The sequence below is a fragment of the Pectinophora gossypiella genome, chromosome 13, assembly GCF_024362695.1.
Source record: "Pectinophora gossypiella chromosome 13, ilPecGoss1.1, whole genome shotgun sequence".
NCBI lineage: Eukaryota > Metazoa > Arthropoda > Insecta > Lepidoptera > Gelechiidae > Pectinophora > Pectinophora gossypiella.
The window spans coordinates 5298729-5319444 of NC_065416.1; the positions used below are offsets into that span (position 1 = coordinate 5298729).

General features: G+C 35.3%; 1 protein-coding gene across 6 annotated transcripts in view; it reads left to right on the forward strand.

The window, feature by feature from the left end:
- LOC126371898 (putative polypeptide N-acetylgalactosaminyltransferase 9) overlaps positions 1 to 20716 on the forward strand; it is a 118345-nt gene that overhangs the window by 63036 nt on the left and 34593 nt on the right. For 2 of the 6 annotated variants that reach the window (XM_050017314.1, XM_050017315.1), the window contains exon 2: positions 208 to 267. The exons of the other annotated variants lie outside the window; for them this stretch is intronic. The gene's annotated coding sequence lies outside the window, so the exon portion shown is untranslated. The remainder of the gene's footprint in view (positions 1 to 207; positions 268 to 20716) is intronic. 6 annotated transcript variants of the gene reach the window in all.

Sequence of the window (20716 nt, forward strand, 5' to 3'; positions counted from 1 at the left end):
GAGCTTTTCTGTTAGACAGTAATATTGATATCAGATACTTTCTTAATTTTGTACTGTAATTATGTTACTTAGTTATGTATGGCGGCCTTGCAGACAGTTTATCTGAAATTGGCGGAACAAGTCCTTAGTTTAATAAAGTAATATTTAAACTTATAAAAATAAGTAGCATCGTATAACTTAAATAATAATTATTCTATTTTGTTTCAGGTATTATCACGATTACTATCTTCACTTCGCAACACTGGCATCATTTGGACAGACAAACGGGTACTTAACTTACTTTTTCGTGCGTTATTTTGTGTAATATGTATTGGTGCAGTCGAATTAGTATTTATATTCTAAGTCTGCTTTAGCATTAGTATAAAGACCAGTGGTAGCGGTTAGGGACATAGTTTGCAACATTTTAGTGGTATGTTCAGGCTGAATTTGGTCTGTGGAGAGTACTTTGGTCCATTTACTACGACCACCAAGTTGGTGAACTACATAAGTAGCACGTTTGTTGACTTGTGTTTGTTAAAGATATCGAGGAACATTTATTTATTTATTAATTTAATTCGGGCAACTGACCCCATACAAGATTATACATCAACCTATGCATACAATTAATATTAAAATATATATTGTGAGTCAGAAAGTTAAAACAAAAGAAAATATGAATTATGAATTAAATTCATATTTCATAAAAAAATATTCGGAATACAAATGGTATTAGTTTGCAGTTGGTCAGCATCTAACCTAATATGATCAACTTTCCTGACTCTTAAAGTGATTGGAACTAAGTACATACCCTCATTTGTAAGAGATATCAAAAACGAAGAAAGTTCCTACGTTTTTACTGTGTAACAATAGCTTTTACTTTATTTACTTTACGAAATGAGATTTTTCCAGATATTTGATGAAATGACGGGACCACGCTCCTACCTTGTGGTAGAATGTCCCGAACTATTTTTAGTGGAACCCCTTTATCGGGAATAGTTAGAATTGTTGTTGCTCTCTAAAGCGTATAGAGGATCAAAGAGGACCTTTTATATAATTGATTTGGGATATAAAGAAAATGCTATCCACGTGGCAGGTTATTTCATTAACTTGTTTTTAACTTTTGCTGTCTACGTATACAACTTCATTATTAGTTTTCTTTATTATTGGAGTTGCTGTTTGCTTCAAATTTTCTCGGTTCGATATCCTCTATATGTGTTGTATCTGAGAGTTAGAGTAGATTGGTAGCGGTAAGTACCGTTTAAAAATAGACACAAGCGGTACAAAGAGCCTTAATATCTATCCTGTACAACTACGGTATATTTTCTAATAGCAAATATACCTACGCAAGTATTGTTCTTCATAGTTATCTACATCTATTATATTTACGACAAAAAAATGTTCCAAATTATTACTAACGTCATTCACAGGCACTATTTCCGCTTAGGTTTGTAATTTTTTCGACAAAAACGGTACGAAAAATGTTTCTATATCGATTTAAACATGTATGAGTTAACATTTATAAGAATAAGCATAAATACACACAAACATATATGTATGATTTGTAATTGTGAGCTTTTGTTATGTTTTAAGATTTGTAAATCTCATATCTGTGGTATTTCATTTCATTTTTGTGAATAAATATGAGCCTATTTTTGCTAGAAGTGCTTATCTACTTGTCGTTACCTTGGTTCAAGACTTGAATACAAATTATGTAAGTCTGGCTTATATGAAATTTGCAAGCATGTCGTATTCTCAAGACATGTATATTGCTAAGACTTTAAATATAACTGGTATTCCTATTATTACGAGCATTCAATGATCGATCCACAAAGTAGTAGGTCTTTTTAACCGACTTCAAAACAGAAGGTTCTCAATTCGACGCAAGCATTTTTACACGAAATTTTGTTGGTTTTTTGTTTTAAATGTTTAATTATTATATTCCTATACCAATACTTTGACTGCAATTATCTTTTGCCGACTTGTGGCATTGAAAACCAAAGTAATGGTTAATAATGGAATTTAAATCTAACTTTTATTGCAATATAAACTGAGTTTTATAAAGAAAAGATAAACATTGTCGTGTCGATTTTAATATACGTACCTTACTATCGTGCGAGTACCTAAAAGCAACTAAATAGATGGTCCAGGCTTTGTCAGAAAACGTAATTCGTGTTCACTCGACTATAATGAAGTTTTGCAAAGATGGGTTGGCTCAGTCGGTAATTTTGACGAAATGACGCAAATTGCATCGCTCCAAGCCAGGCTTTAGCCTTTCTACCAGCTGCTTTTATCATAAGGGAGTAATAACAAAATTGCTTTGGAAAATCTCAAGATTTCATGCGACGTATTTTTTACTCTGATGCAAAATCAGGACTTAAAATTCGTAGCTCTTGACAATAAATAGTCCATTTAGGTATTTTAGAATAAGAAATTGATTATATATATCTTTAACAAGAATAAAAAAGTATAATTGAAGTGGCGCAAATGTTTACTTGAAAAACAGCTCAGATATAAAGTAAAACAAAGCCTCTCGTTATCTAAACCTAAAATCAGATATCAGCCCTCAGACAGGCAACTTTCAGTCGCTAGAGTCGCGCATATTGTTTCCGCTGCCGTCAAAAAGAGGTATACAAACTAATTTTAAACAAAGTTTTGGAATTTTCGCCGTAAAGTCGGCCCAGTATTGTCGGCGGTCTCGGCTCTTGTAGATATTCTGAACGTACGCGAAACTTTGATACATGGCCTGGCTATAAAACGCAGCGCTTGCTCCCATGTATTGTACACGTACGAGCAGAGGAAGTGTGCAGCTGTGAACTGATTAAAATTTCAAAGGGAAGTTTGCAATCGGCTTCATGTACCGAAGATAATAAGTTTACACTAATAATAGCGGCGATACGAGCGTATCTTGGTCTTTTATATTTAACATCGTTCTGTTTTTATTTGTTTCTTACTTACTTGAAAAAAACTTGATTACAGATTTACACGGTTGCCATGTTATTTAAAAAAGTTTTTACTTCATTACTGTGCAATTTTGTCTCCTTTTTAAAGAATGCAATTTTATCAAGTTTGCGACATTGTACTTTTATAATTTGCGTGAAGTAAATTTCGAGATTGTTGATGTGTTCTTATGTGTAAATGGAAATCCATACGATACGGCATCGATGTGACACACACAAATGGCGAATTTTATTTTCGTTGCGAGCGGAAGCGATGCGCCGCGCCGTTTTCCGTACGTACGTTGTCGGCTTTTGTTTATACTTTTTTTGTCCGCCAGTGTCGTAACGCCAGGACTACACAGTTGAATTGTTTGCAATGAACTTTGTGGGTTAGACGCCGTTTTGTGCCACCAATATTGCCAAATGTGGAGAATTTAACTTGATTACCCGCTTATGATATTTTTCATATTATATGTAACCATAATATGAAAAATATCATAAGAATAATTTGCAGTGTGTATATATTGTGACAACGATGGATTCGCAATTTCTTATTTTTTGTTGTTTTCCAAATTTCTTCGTAAATATTTACTTTTATTTATAAACATAATAAATTATTATTATAAATATAGGCCCCGATTCCTGCAGACATCTCTTAATTTTACTTTAAGTTATACCTGTCATTTTCTTATCCGCCGAAAAGGAAAGGGACGGATGATTGACAGCTCTTAATTTTAGGAAGAATGAGTAAATAAATGAATAACCCGGGCGAATTTTTAGACGGTTGTTTTAGATTTGTGCTTAAAATTGACGTGTGTTCCATAAATTTTATGCTTGTCGATTACCCGTCCCTTTCCTTTTCGGCGGATAAGAAAATGACAGATATAACCTAAAATAAAATTAGATGGTATTTACAGGAATTAGCACCATAGTATACCTATACAGCTCAAAATGGTAGAGAGGAAAAAACCGGGAACATTAATGATAAAAAATGGTAGCAAAATCTAAGTTAAGCGGGTGGGTAGATACGAAGGCTAGATTAGATAACGAGTTGTCAAAATATTGATCTTTGCTTATAGTTCAAAACTAAATCGGATCTGTCAATTCAACTCACAATCGAACTAGTTAACCCCAATGTGGTTATAAATTATATATTTCCCATGCAAACAAATGAATAGATTGATGTTCGATTATTATTTATGAGGCGGGTCTTGTTGGTAGCCACATCAATCATGCAAGCCCTCTCTTTGTTAAACGGTCCAAACGTCTGGCCCACATCAAAATCTTGGGACTTAGATGCGGTAAGAAGGGTCGCCGCCACTACCACTTGTGTATGGATGCCTGGATATGCCGATGGGATAGGTACGGACAAATAGCTTTTATTCATATTCTCACTGTGCATAAATGAACAGTATTCTTTGGTGCGTGTTATTCTTTGTACTTTGGTCCATAGCATAACTAAGTAAAACAAAATTCCAAGTTCTGTAACAATCCACTACATTCTAATAAAAAATCAAGAGCACCAAATTACTGATCATTTTCAACTAAAAACATTTTTACTTTTATATTAAGCCACAAAGCTAACTTTTAATTTATATTTTTGTCGGGCTCTTCTACTTTATTGCGTTCCTCTTCGTTAATTATTTCATCCACTTGATCAGAATAAAAAATATTTTCATTAATGGAGACTAATTTATTACGAGCACAATTCGTTTTGAGTGCCTGTTCAGTATTATATATATTTTTTACGTTTTGGGGTCACGGGTCGATATGGGTCTCAGGACAGGACCATTCGTTAATCTGACCGTCCAATGCGCCGTTTTGGATCGATCGAAATAAGCACGCAGGTCTGTCTGCCGTCTGGAACTTCTAATTTTAGCTTTTATTTTTATTTAGGGTATGTCTATTTTGATATTACGTTAGAGGTCACCTGTGTAGTACTACGCTCGTAATATACATAATTAACAGCTTTTTATAGCGCTTGAGCTGAATATTTCAATTTACGTCATTCGCTCATCAAATGCTAATTCAGTGGTTAATCAATTCCGTTCAATCAGCCCTTTAATCGGTCTGATGCCCTTTTGGGAACCCTACGGGCCTTTGATTAGATGTCGCCTAAGACGGGGGTGTTACGTCGATCACTTGACTTATCTCCACTCAATTGCAAGGTGTAGGGAGGCTAATGTAGGCGGAACATTACAAGTTAATCTGATTGGTTATTACACTAATCAATATCAAATTATTTGTTTTGTAACCAGTGTCAATAATGAAATTAATATTAGCGAGTATATAGTATTAACTGACTATATTCATTAACTGAACAAATATGTTATGTTATTGACGATATTTATAATGAATGATAAACATTTAACATATTGTGGCGCACATTTTCAATATGAGATCGTGTGGTTTTAACTCATTTAGGATGATTAAAGCTAACATTTTCACATTTGGGACTAAGTAAGTAGTAATCTGTAATAATTACTAATGGTTACCTAGTAAATGCAGATTTTAGGTTTAGTCAGATCTGTATGTTTCAATGTCCATATTCATTACTGTATGCAGTAAAAATAACCAGAGTTTGACAAAATTTAGAATCTCGGATAGACATGAGTTCAGTATTGATTTAGCGAATCAGCCAAATCAGGTACTTAAGTGAACATAATTTATAGAATATTGGAAAATCGATCGGCTTCTATTCGGGTTTGTAACTTGTTTTGACTATCAAATAGGAAAAATACTTGATATATGTATAAGTTAGTATTTACCTACTTGTTTCGTTTAGAAAAAAGCTAGTTTTACGTATCAATAAAGCTCTGAAGCCTTGTTGGCCTAAACATTGGATTCACGTAATCCGTTAGTTGCGTGAGAGGTCACTGTCTTATCTTGCCTTTCGGATAGTAGGTAAAATATTAGTGTAAAAATAATTAAATCACGCCTTTTTATTTTTTTACACTTTGTACCTAATTATGATAATTTTAAGCTTTAATCTTGAGTTAGTTGATGAAGAACCAACTCTTTAGGGTAAGTACTAATATTTGTCAACAAAAGTAAATTTTTGGAACCTTTTTACTTCTCAACCGTTTCTAGGCAAAGCGGTCGGCACTTAAATTGCAAAGGAATACCTCAACCAGGCGGAATTGCCAAGGGTCGACTATAATGGCATTTTTTGCACTGTAGCTGTAAGAGACAGGAAAAGTTTTCTTTTGTGTGCATGGTTTTTAATCGTCTATTGCGGACAAAAAAGAAAGCATTTTATGCCACCGCAAATGGTCAACAAAATGTATAAACATTTACATCTTGATGTGAAAACATTTTATTCGCACTCACAATGAACGTTTGGTTTTTATTTCCCTGTAAATGTAAGGTTGATTTGAAACCCACAATATTTGAAAATGTATTTCTGCAGAGGGAGCGTGTCCTCACTATTTTATCTCTACTCAACATTTTGTAAAATATCGGGCGATGAAAGCGCCATGTTTTTGCGTGCGAAATTCAAGATACACTTTATATCCGCCACGTGCCGCGTTTGAAACATGTTCTTTCACATAAATAATAATTACTATGCTTTGTGCAGATGACTAACAATATGAGTTGAATGTGACACTATTATTTTTCTTAACATAAGCTCACGACTATATGCCAGTTGGGGTAGTCAGAGGTACATCCATTGCAAGATGAACTAAGTACCCACACCTCATCGAGGCCTCTGACTCTGTTAGGCCAACGTGATAGGTGGTGAGCCGTATCGCCGTCTATAATGATCGCGCCGGTTCCGAGATCCGACTCGCGCTACACTTTTGTAACAGATAATATTTACAATTGACTACAACTTCAATATTAGTAGATTAAATACTAGGTACTATCGTCGTGTGAACAACCGTACAACTGTAATGTGAAGAGAACACGAAAGCTTAAAGTTTAAACTATGATACCATAAAGTCTAGTTTTTACATCTTTTTAGATCCTTTCACGAACGGCGACTGCACCACTAGTCGTAAAGTTCATTTAATTTGTCATCACGACTTACTGTATCTCCTAACTTTGTTATACTCGTATTCTAGTCCTCTGCTGTTTGCTTTCTTTTCTTCAATTTATTTTTCCACAAAAGAAACTTAAGCTCGTCCCCATTGCCGTCGAGAAACTTCTACCCGTAATAAGCTATTTTAAAATGTTTTAAAATGTTACCAGCTAGTAAACTACTTATTAAATTAATTAGGGTCAAAGCTAAAACTGAAAATCCACTAAACTCTTTAACTAAAATCTTTTTAATACAGTTCATGTAAAATAAGTACTCATTATAAATAACTTTGCGAAGAAATATGAATCGACCACACTTGGTCCGAACCAATCGTCTGAATGTGGTTTTCAAGTTAAATATTTAGGACGACTTTAGCTTTCGTAGATACCCCCCAAAAACACCTGTTCAACAGACGTAATGGCCAGGAAAATGGGACCGCACCAATCAGAGGAAATATACCGGAGTGAGACGTAAACTTGCACGGGACAGTGGCGACGAACGTGAGACGCTTTGTAATCGCCATTCACACCGAGGAAGCTCTCGCACCATTAACCCTGAAAGGAGCGATCGGATGGAAGAGATTAACTTCTACTGCGGCGCTGAGACGCCAGCAATGCGACGGTTGCACCGAAAACTGGCGATGGAAATAAAATTGTGCATTACTTTCCGGTGAAAAATCGGTGCTAATCTCCCAGAATGTGGGGCTATCGAGTGGATGAGATTAATTTCCATTGCACAACTAGAGTATGGCTTCAGTTTGTAGAGAAACAGGACGCAGTTACAAACTCAATAACTTCTATGGCTTATTCGTCGTACCGCAAGTACATAAGTTAATTCGTACTCCAAGCTTATATACTTCTACCGACGACACCTTTGTGCTAGAAGTTATTGAGACATGTCGTACATATCCCGCATGTTCTGCTCAGCAATAATATCATAACAGTGCAAAGAAAAATGCCAATACATTTCTCAAAGAGTCTCACACCATTAAGTACAAAAAAGGTGACTGCGTGGAAAAGATTAACTCAGGTCCTCTCCAAAAATATGAGTCTCGAAGTTCTTTGTACTAAAGAAATAATATATAACGGAACGAAAACAGCCTTTTCTACCGTATCTTTATTTGGTATCAAACTTTGTGTACTTTATTTGGACAAAGCGAACACTTAAAACGGTTTAAATGGACGGTAAAATATTTGGAGCTATATTTATTTGGTAATCTCTATTACATAAAAAACGATCTGGTGAGCTTATGTAAAGCAATTGAGAGCAGCTGAAAAAACTAAAAAGATTAGAATTCAGTGAGACGGTGTTTTACTAATTTTATGGCCTATTTCGTATATTATGTTTGCCTACCTATAGTTATGTTGATCTGATAAATTATATCTAAGGGGCTAAGGTCTATATTTACAACTATTATTATATTATTCATATATAATAGATTCTGAAATGGCAATATAATGACTGATAGTATGTGAAAGCAAAAGTAAATGAAAGCAAAGATATATCTGTCACTATTTTACTCTAGCACAATGATCGGAATGGCCAAAAGCAGGTCATATGTCAAGCTTGTCTGGAGCACTATCGGAAATTGAACGGAAAACCACACTGAATAAGATGTTACACGCTTGTTAGATCAGGGGACTGTTGCGACAATATTTATAGCGACAGCAATACACTACGATAAAGATCTTTATGACAAGGCAAGTGATATAAATAGACGTAATTCTTGATTATTCCTTTAAGATAATGACTTGCATAATGCTCTTGTTTCAAATGTAGATGCAGCTATATCACAGTAATACGAAAGAGAATCATACATTGAATGTGATATAGACAAATTCCAAAATTCCATTGAGCTACATTCCATAGTAGGATTTTGTCGATAAGAGATTTGATAAAAAGGTCATAAAAAACTTGAATATTTTATTCATTACAGGTGATATTGTTGACCTTGATTTTCTATTTAAATAATCTTTTATGTAACTTCATACATATATTAATAAGTAATAACATTTTTTAAAACAATTTAAGTGTTAATATTCTTTACTTATTCTTATGTTACTTATTCTTTTTGTTTCAGGTACTAATTTTCTTTCAAGCCGTTTCAACGCTCCATCACTGTACCGTTTCGCGGCTGGATGGACGTCTTGGTAGATTTTTTCGCAAGTTTATCCGTTTCCCCTTTATTTACGAGCCCTTCAAGAGCCAGGTGTGTCTCAGCTAAAACCTACTTCTTACCCCTCTGCGTTCTGTTGCAGTATTTTCTCATTTCGGATTCCCTGATCTTCTTTCGTCTTGTTTTCCTTGCCAGTGATTGTATTTTGATTAAAAAGAATGGCGCCAAACAACGAGAGTACATTCTCATTTGCGTTGTTTAGATTTTTTGCATAAAATATAATCTCCATAATTGTTAATTTTGCTATTGATTTTATTATTCTTATCAAAAAATTGCAACTTATGCTACAGACAGATCGCGACATACAAAGCACAGCTTGGAGATATTTCATAACTTCATGATATTTTTACGTGGATTGCATACTGTTTGTTACATTGAGTTTTGATACGTACGATGTGGAATCTCGTATCAAAGAGATTTTATGAAAGCAAAATGTATTGAAAGCGACAGCATCCTTAATGTACGCTAGCTCGTGAGAAGAGATTCATTTCGCTTATGGCTGTTTCTTGTAAATACCTATCCAAGTCTCATTTATGAAAGGAGTGGATTAATATTAAATTATTCGAATACTTCTTCAGTAAGCTTACTTAATTAGTCCTGAGCAAATGGTATCTAAATGACCGTATACTTTCGAGATCTACATATATAGTAAGTATATCTTGCTCGACTGACGTCTCAAGTCCCTCAAATCGATGAACTCCCAATGGAATTCAACTTGCTAGCATGAAAATTTCCCTAACTAGAGCAGGAATAAAGTGACTCGTTATTATATTATGATAATTGTAAGACAAAGTGAGATGAACTATCAGGAAGTTTATTCCCTTGTGGCGGAGTTTTATCTAATAACATGGAGTTCTATCAAAGTTTGTGAGTGAATGTTCTCGGAAAGGTGTTATATCTGTTTCAATACTCATCATAGCTTTTAATAAGCAAGCCAACAAAGGTAGTACTAGAGAGGGAGATAGAGAGAGAGAGAGAGAGAGAGAGATAGAGTGAGAGAGGGGGAAGAGGGGGAGGGGATATGTTGGGAGGTCTTTGCTCAGGAGTGCGACATTTGGTATTTTGAAATGTTAGGTATAATTAGTTTAAAATTATGAATAAAAAACTAAAATATAACTGTACATAATATAACTATAGGTATATAGACTAAGAGTGTGTAGATTGCTTAAATTAATAAGATAAATCACTGTCATTAATAACAAAAATGCAACGTATTTGTGCGGGAAACAGTCAGCTACTATCGTATCCTTAGAATATGTGAGGGAATAGCAAAATACAATAACATTCTTCCCATCATAAGCGATAGCAAAATGTGCTCATGACGTAAACGGTAATGTAAGACGCCATACTGTGCGGTAGTTTTTGTCCACTTTCATTAGACGATGTTATTGGCTTGCTCCGTTTTGTGGCCTATACCAGTAATAGCACTCGAGTTTCCTCCTAACTATTATTTTACTTGCATTATTCAGAAAGTTGTTTGTTCGCAACTATTATATTGTTTGTCGCTTCGTATTTCAACTACGTAATTCTTTACGCTAGAGATCTTCCCGTCGCAGCCAAGTTAGGAGTAGCTTCTGAAGTTTTCATTTCTTTGACTTCCACTTCTGTCTTTGTTGTTAGTAGTATATTATAAACACTTTTATGTTTTTCTTTTAAAAAAGTTTAGCGTTAAGCATTGTGTATTTGAATTAGTAGGAAAATATTTGTTACTTGAACCGAGCGTTTATATTTGGAAACACACCTGGAAAGTCGAAAATATCTACGATAAACCTTTCTCACCGCAAAACCTACGTAAACATCGGATGTTTCCAATTTTACTATGTTTCAAACCCGTCGACCTCTTTGGTTTCATATTTCGCCCAAAAGCTGTTTTGTGTTTCCCCCTTTTTGCGAGTTTCGTAATCGCTAAGCCAACAATGAAATATATCCGAACTGTGTTTGTCGTCAAGAGGACATGTTGAGATGTGATTTATGAGCTCGCGGGAGATATTTTATTTCTTTTTGTGTTGTTATCTCACTCCTTACTCTAACCACTAATACCCTGAAAGGTTTTTGCATCGTTTTGAGTTATTACCCTGTACATACATAAGATATTTTCCTTCTTTGCGCAGAAAGTGCTTTAAACCTCATTAAATTAAATCAAATCCTATTTCCATCGAAGGCAATCGAGTATTCAAGATGCAATGAAGAGATATCAATCTGCAATAAGTAGTCTATGCAATTACGTCCCAAGTAGCGTCTTCTCTATTCATTTTATAGTCAGGGAGAGGAATAAAATTGATCTGGTCTGTGAACTTGCACATTGATGGGCTCTCACGATGGACTGATCGGGTCGTGAGCGGACTTTTGTTTTATTTACAAATATGGAAAAAGTATAATGAAGCGAATCGATTCCATCGAGATAAATCGGCTTGCCGTAGGTTTCTGCGGCTATACTTGGTATGCTGTTTGACATGCAAAAAAAATATCGCAGTCAGAATTGGTTCACTCGGTGCGGTGAACTTAAATTGAACCGTATATTATAGGTATTTAAGTGACTTATTAACAATCCTAATATGTTTAGTTTTTTATATTACGTTTAGTTTGATTTGTATAATTATTACTCTCACATTATACGTAATTTGTATAAGAACAGAATGAAGTAATTAATAGATCACGAAAAAAAATAATTAAGCTGAGCATTCCCTTCGATTTTAAGTCAATGGATTTTTAATCAACATCAACTATGTACATGAATTGACCTAAAATTAAGCGATATTTTTAATGTATGGTGGCGGCAGGAGCGCTCATTTAAAGTTACGATATAGCCCATAACGCAGTGAGTAGGGCGACCAAAAGCTTTGCAATGTATGGAACCCGCAGAGTATAAAACTGCAGTTACTGTTTCAATATGTTTTCGTTCACTATGTCGTCACGAACAATGTAAGAAGTTTTAATAGGTTTGGGTTTAGTGCTTAGACCATCAGTGTAACTGGGTTTCTTATACTTACTCGTACAGAGACACGTGTCGTTTTCGTAATAAAATAGCGTGCTGATACTAACTTACCTTCAAAGTTGTAGACGAACAAACTTATAATTTGTTATAATTTGTTTTGAAATTTGTACAATCAAAACTTCTGTCCAACTTTCCGGTTGTGAAGTTCGACAACGTAACATTTCCACTTGTAGATAACTTGAATTTAAAAAGTCTATTACAGATCTCCATAAGCATTAACTTATCCTTCCTCTTTCTGTTCCATTGAAAGAAAATATCCCACTTGTCATTATTTTAGAATCAAAATATATAAGCAGTATTAAAAAAGCTTCTTCTCCAATACTTTACTTCCATCAATATTCGCTCGTTAAATATTAATTAAGACATCTTACCAACTCTAGATTCAACAGTTTTGGTACTGTTTGACCTAAAACATTATCCTCTTAAAGTTAAGCAGATTCCTAATTTATGTAAGCAATTTGTGATAAATTTGGCCTCTGAATAAATTCTGTCTTTATTTTTAGCCCTATCGTTGTTTTAATGTCACATACTAAGACTTGGCATTACTTTTAAGTTTAAAAATAAAAAAGTTTGGCTATTACCGAACCGAATATTTAGCCGAATTATGCGGTTCCCCGCTACGTCTGTGGTAAATCATCAAAGAATGCCTAGTTTTGCTGAAACCACGAGTAACCAAAATAACTAGTTAATAAAAATATTTTGCTGGCGAGGTGATAATTTTAATCTACAATGATAATATTGATGTCTGTAAAAATGTTTTCTTCTTTCCATTCTTACATTAATAAGTTGTACGTCGAATATTCGACCAAGTACGAATGTACGGTTTTGGTGCTGATGCCACAACACCAACTCTAGTTGATAGTGGCATTAATGTTTTTATAAAGCCTGTTAAAATACGCGTTATGTACCAGTATCACATAACATGACTGATTCTCGACAGCTTTCTACCTTTCATTTGATTGCCTCATACGATTGGTAGTTAGTCATTAAACTGTGATTGCGGAAGAGGCGCATTTGCATTTTAAACGTTTCTGCAGTCAAATACAATGTTCACTTGATTGATGGGTTTGAAGACTACTGCTTTGTATTATTCTTCTTCCATATCGTGTGGGTTGTGAGCTGGATTACCAACCTCATCAACCATGGTGTCAGAGTTATTATACTTATTACTTTGTTATTGGGAATGTATTAACACTCATGCAAATGGAATTTGACACTTTAACGGCATTTGAAAATGTCACAGTCTATCTAATAGCAGACGAGAACGAGACAATATTGTCCGCGACCCAGAAACCACGCAAAGTTCAAGGGTGTTCCAATTCTGCAAACCGGTTGTGGTATTTTATAAGCGAAACGAATCAACCGTGTTACGTGATTGACATCAGAATTGGTGTAATAACATCCTGTATACTTTATGAGCCAATGTTACAGTTACAGTACTAGATGTGTTATAGCGTCGACACGTATCATGTCGATATCGACAGGAATAGGATTGCGGTATTTCGGATTTCAGGCATTATATAGGCATGTGAAGTTACAGGAACTGACATACAACTTAACTGAAACTGTATGTTTCTAGTAAAAGCTCTATAAATTGTTGAAGTTCTTCGTATTTCTCATAGTAATTTACAACAATATTTATCAGGGTTTATTGTTCGTAATACGCAAGTTTGCCGCATAATGAACATTTGTTTATGCCTCAGTGTTTTAAAAAACTCTACTACTTAAATAGACGTTGTAAGTAACACCATTAAAAAACAGCTAAACATGAAACATACCACAACAGAGAAGTATGTCGACAATTACTTTTTTTCTAACTTGGATTGCCCCACTGCAGGTCATGGGCGGCCTTTGTGACCTTCAACTTTTCTGTCCTGAGTTATCTCCCTCAATTCCGAATCCAGCAGTGCTAACATGCGCCACGTGATATAATTATCGTTGGATTCAATAAATTTTGTCGAAATCGATAAGTTTTTTTTTTCCCTAACATGCGTGGAATCACGTGACACGTTGTTCGTATTTTATCTGAACGGCACGACTTATTTGAGTTCACATATTAGCACCAATCGACAAAACGACATATTTATATCGTCAGAATCGACAAAATGACCGTGACAAAATTTTATCACGTTGCGCATTTTAGCCCTACTTGTCTATTCTCCGTCGTTTCATGTGTCTGCCTTTGCGAGGCAGAGGTGCCTCTAAGTTTGAGAGATGTATCATTACTTATATGGTGACATTTAAAAAGTAAACATGGGTTCCTGACTATATCCAAATTGGGTTCGTCATAGGTACATCCACTGCAAGATGAACTAAGTACTCACACTTCACCGAGCTTTCTGTTACACCAGGCTGATAGGTGGTGAACCGCATCGCCGCGCCATCAAGCTAACTCTGTTAGTGAAAACTACACGTAAGATAAATTAATAACTGATTGGTGCAAGTGTAAAGCAAATGGAATTCCATAGTCTAGGCTTACTCTGATGGGAAATAGGCGTGGGTGTGTGTGTGTGTGTGTATGTATGGTGCAAGTGTAGTACACGGGTTGGAACCGGCGCTCCCCGTTTGAGAAACGAGTCGGTTATTATATACACAGAACCACAGTGACATATAAAATAAATAATCTAAAAAACCCATAACCAAAGTGTTACCCAAGTAATAAATCACGCAATATCTGGCGTGTAACAATAATAAGCGAACGCAGCAGGATATAACTTCATGGATGCAATTTTACAAAATGTCACATGTGTTAGATAAATGCCCTCCGCAGTTTCAATATGTTCAGGTTTCAATTCGGGATCAGGTACACGGGAGTATACGTAAATCGTCGATCGGAATCGAAATCGAATTTTTAATAGAACACTATCGGTTTGCGCAATAAATCTATCGGGATCCTTGCGGACCTATCGTGTACGTATCGGACAGCTATAGGCTAGGAGCTTGTCTCGTGAAAGGCGAAAATGTAATGCTTTTGAAAAACTTACACTTGTATTATTTATTTTGCAATTTATGGTGACAACAAAGCTGACTTTATACCGTTTCTAATTAGTAAATGCAATTTGTAACGCAAGCGTTTTTTTGTCATCTTTTTTAAATAACACTACGCCTATTTCTCATAAGGGTAAGCAGAGACCACAAAATTCTACTTACACCGATCCTTACACACCAGATTCGCTTTCTCCACTCTCATCCAAATCCTAAATTCAAATCCTATTGTATAAATTGTTGAATTTAATAGTAAGTACTTAAATAATAAGCCACTATTTGTATGCCTACTAACAGGCTGAATACAGAGATTGTAATAACTTTATGTAACACCTTTTGTATACCTGTATTCACAAATAAAGATTTTGATTTGATTTGATTTGATTTTCATCAAAAACTTCATGCACGCTCGCCGGTTTAGACAAACCGTTTTCGTTTTGGTTTGTTTAAACTGCACATAGTCTGTCAATTTTGAGAATTCTGTCCCTCGTTTGTCATTACAACATCAACAGTTTCTATCACAATTTAATGATTTATTGTTTTGCATGTCACATAGTACGTATTTACAGTTCTTAGAAATAAATATGCACAAACCGTAAAAGTAGCGTAAATTATGCATGAATGTTTTATATTTCATCGCGTTAAGCTACTGGAAATGACAATGAGTCGAATTTGTTCCTACGCGATGAACTATGAAACTACTAGACAAAGCCTGCGTCAAATCATAAGTTCCCATAAATAGGTACTTACTAGTCGGGCACACATTGAAATCATATCCAGGTACATGGTATAAGTGTCTAAGTGATCGAATGGAGCATTCACTGACTATACTATCACTTTGTGATACCTAGTTTTAGGTTAGGACATTACAGGCTGATCACCTGATTGTCCGAAAGTAAGATATCCGTGTTTCGGAAGACACGTAAAATCGTTGATCCCGGTTATTACTTACTTATGTAAGTTAGTAGTCGTTACATGAGCCCTGTCAGGGGCCTTTGGCGGTTCAATAGTAATCCTGACACCAGGGTTGGTGAGGCTGGTATTCCACCTCACAACCCACACGATAAGAAGAAGAATGGAGCATTACTAAAATGATTATTGCAATAGTTTATTAATATAACAGCTGGATTGATAATTCCGCTTCTGATGAACACTTCTCATTTATCTAAATGTTTACTAACAAGAGTTATTATAACTACTTACTTAGATCCACCAATACACTTCTAAACTGCACTTAAAATATCAACCGATCGATAACCGCTATGATGCTAGCTTCTCTAATTGTTACACAAATTCAAAATCAACGAACTCCATACCCCAAACACGAGTCTGTTAGCGATATATATCGGGAGCAAGCTCCAATAGTTGTCATCTGCCGTAGACTGGAAGTGGCTCTAGGAGCAATCTGTTCCTGTACGATAAACCGTATAAATTATGTACAAACGTGGCGTGCGATACGACGTAGGAAATCGAGCTGATGTTTACCGAATGCGGTCTAGATTGAGACTGAGCTTTGGATGTACGTCTTAGTTGATGCTACTGATTTGATTTGCGTGTAATGACTTCAAGTAAATGGACTGTGTAAATGAAAGAAATGCTTGAAGATTTTATGTGCCTGGCTAGACGATTTTACGACCGACAATAAAATTGACGAAAATTGGAACCTACTTGTCGATTTTCGATTGATAGTCGTGGTTGAATCAAGGATTGCTTCTCATAAAAACGGCTTCAAGAAAATATTTATTCCAAGCGTACAGAATGGCTAACTCGGTATGTGATGGCTAACATCTCGTTGTAAACTGGAGTCGCAAAAAACTCGACGGCCGTGATTTACCGGTAGATTGAGGCGATTTATCGTCACCTGCTCACTCCTCACATAATATATTCTCATAATAATTCATCGAATTCCGGGAAATCAGAGAAAAGTTTTAGTGGACATTGCCTACTTTTATTTATCAACGTATGAGAATACTGATATTGCTACATTTCATAAACAACTAACGTAGATTCAATAAATACAAGTTATTGGGTTAGGTTTCACAAAATACAAGTGGTAGCTGTCAATTTCACAATTCCTCAGCGAATTTTCGTAGCAAATTCTGCTGTGTTACTTAAAAACATTCAAAATATACCTATCAATCCTGAACAGATTTCTTCTTAAAAGTAGAAGTCCGAATATCAGTATTGAGACGAAAGTGCTTACGTTGGCGCGTTGCGCCGTAGAACATTCAAGATTTATAGAGGTCCCTCGTCTTAGACGTCGACCTTTACTGATAGCGTCAAACTTTTTAACGGAAACACTATTTCATTTAAAGTACCAAACTGTACTGTATAAGTAAATGTAACGGCGCCTTATTTCACTTAGAACAATTAGTATTTGAAATAAGAACAATTTATCTATACGATACTAAAATATCATAATCTGATCAATCCTAAATTTACTCCTATTAGGAGCAAGTCGGAATCGTAGTAAGATCGGGAGACGAAAGCGCTTACGCCGCTCGCTGTCGCTCCATGATTTATCGCGGGTCCTGTTGCCTCGGATATGAACCCCCGCTGAAATCTCTCCAGATGAAATATACTCCTTATGAAAATGGAAAAAACGTCTTCTCGACAAAGCACGTTTTTTAAAATGGGCCTTGACAATTTACTTTGTTCGCTTTTCAAGAACTTGCGACAGTGGAAGAAAGTACTTTTTAAATTACATTGTTATAAGAGATTTTATTATAATGCCTCTCATCTTAAAATGGAATTAGAGTTATAATCAGCAAAGTATTAATGTAATGTTATGTTATGTAAGTCATGGCACTCCACGTTACATAATTCCATATTTTAAAACACAACCAGTGATAGGTAATATACACGGAAAAAGAAAACTCTTAGAAAGAAGACTCTTTCTTCTATTCCGTGATAATTTATATTATAAATCAAATATTTCAACTTTTGTGAAACAAATCTAATTATCATTTTTCCGTTTACAAACACACAAATTGTACGTCATAAACACACACGTTGCTGTGGCAACTGGGGCGCAAATGAACATTTCGCTACTTTTGTTTAACTATTTCATTTTTTGAAGCGACGCGGAAACGTGCCTCAAATGCTGACCTAAATATTATAGCGCTCATTATAGAGAAGAGGAAAGCTCTAGAACATTCCAGATACTTTTGTATGGATGATATTTGAGACGAAGCTTCATCGGCGGCATTCTGCAAGTCCCATTTGCTGATTGCAAGTTTTTACGATTCTACGATGAAAAATGTTCAAGAAATATCCTATCTAAGTTTTATTAAAGTTGGATGAGAAAAGAAAAGAAAATACAAAATATAATTCAATTACTTGAATGAAAAACTTAATAGATATCGAAATTAATAAAGATACTTGTTAGTCCTAAGTTTATGATGAGCCCATCGAGCGCCGCAAAGGCCATTATACGATGGTATATACGAGTAGGAGCTCGGTGGCGCAGCGGTAAACGCGCTCGGTCTGCGATCGTTGAAGTTAAGCAACTTTCGCAAAGGCCGGTCATAGGATGGGTGACCACAAAAAAAAGTTTTCATCTCGAGCTCCTCCGTGCTTCGGAAGGCACGTTAAGCCGTTGGTCTCGGCTGCATTAGCAGTCGTTAATAACCATCAATCCGCACTGGGCCCGCGTGATGGTTTAAGGCCCGTTCCTCCCTACGCGTATCCATCCATAGGGAAGGCCCGTGCCCCTGCAGTGGGGACGTTAATGAGCTGATGATGATATACGAGTGCTATATACTACTCAATAATAATATGTTACAAAAGACACGTGTCCTCTGTCAGTTTCAGGGACAGGGATATGTTAGGGAAGATAAACTGCAATAGATACTTATTATTTATTTCTGTTATGCTTGATGTTTGTGTAGCCTTCTGATGCAGACTATATCAAGAAATGGTGCCAATGATGGCGGGCAAAACTTAACTTCATTCTTATCTGACAACTCTAATAATAGTGCCGCTCTTCACTTACGACAAATGCTAGACAGCGATTGATGATATAGTTTTTAAAACTAACAAACTAAAGTCTGCCAGAATCAGCACCAATGCCTATTTTTTAAAATAAATCACAATCACTATTAAACCAATTCGTTCATATAATTAAGTAATATTAGTATAATTAACACTCCTTGTGCAGTTATAATTAAATGCAGTGTTTCATAATAATGTTCTGTATGTAATACGAACTAAAGTAGATATTATAGATATAGATATCCATATCTTGAATTGGAAAATTTGATTAGGTCCACGAAATAAACTATTATATAGAGCTTACTCAAGAAATAAGATGAGTAAACAAACTTTTTGTATTGGCTGGAACTAAAACAATTTAAAAGCTAATGTTATAGTTCAAGAAGACGTGAAACCTAGCACATAATAATATAAGTACTGTTTTTTTCTAAACCTCAATAGTGTTTTTAAAAAACGAAGTCTGAAAGATAAACTAGGTTTGAAATATGGCCAGAGTTACGAAAGAAGTCCCGCGGCCACGGCGCTACTGTCGCAGATGTCAATTAGTTTCATTAAAATCCGTCAACTTCTTTTGCGGCGGTGTATTTTAAAACGAGTTTAACATATTTAGTCGTTTACTGTAATTACACTGAGTATTCAATTATTATTTTATTATTATTAGGTACTTACAACTTAATTATCACATAAAATGCAACTGGGAGTACTTCCTTATTACTTACTTAAATTATGTCGACATATTTAAATCTAATCTAGAGAAATCCTCATTAAAAGTTGTCTTATTTTTAAAGTTGTTAATAGAACAATGCTTCTTCCTTCTCGTGAATAATCAAGTACTAAAATTTATCTTTGACTCCATCATTGACTCGACAAACGACTGTTGGAAATGGCAAGACCGTCTATAGAAGCTTGTAAAACAATGACTTCGCTACCACGGACTTACATTATTCGAAGGAATTGTAGTTTAGTTCCGCCATCGCTGGAAATTTTGATATTCTACCTCCTGATACCTGATATTTTGTGGTGTAGCTGAGACGGCTTTCATTGTCTATTTGGTGTCAATGTTCCGGGTTCCATTCTTAGCCGGAGCCATCGTCATTTGTTTTGTTTTGCGTCTAGGTGTAGACAGATGAATATTGATGCACTCTACACGACTTGTCCTGTTTGAAGTTATATTTTAGGTACTAGGAAGAGCCAGTTCAAGAATCTAGTTTCCATTTGTCGTGCAGACATTGTTTGTCTTGTTTCCGTAGTGACTATTTAAGCATCTGTCAGGTGTAAATAAATAACATCGATGTACGCCGCATCGTTGTCTGAACATGGAAACTGGCATATTTTTATCGTAAACGGAGCGAATGTCTTAGTGAAAATAATTAACTCAAGCGTCAGAATCTATTTACAACAACTCAGTGTAACTATTTGATATTTACGTTCGTTTAAAACAGCGTACAATTTTCTAGGAGACACATTGATATTACCTGAATAAAATATTCAATGCACAAGTATACGACTGGCCGCTGCATAGTAAAATTTTGTTTTACATAATTTTACCTTTTGGCTAGCTATTTGTTTCTCCCTTTGCGTCTGTTTATTTGTTATCTTTATATTTATCTATTTTAATATATAGAAATACG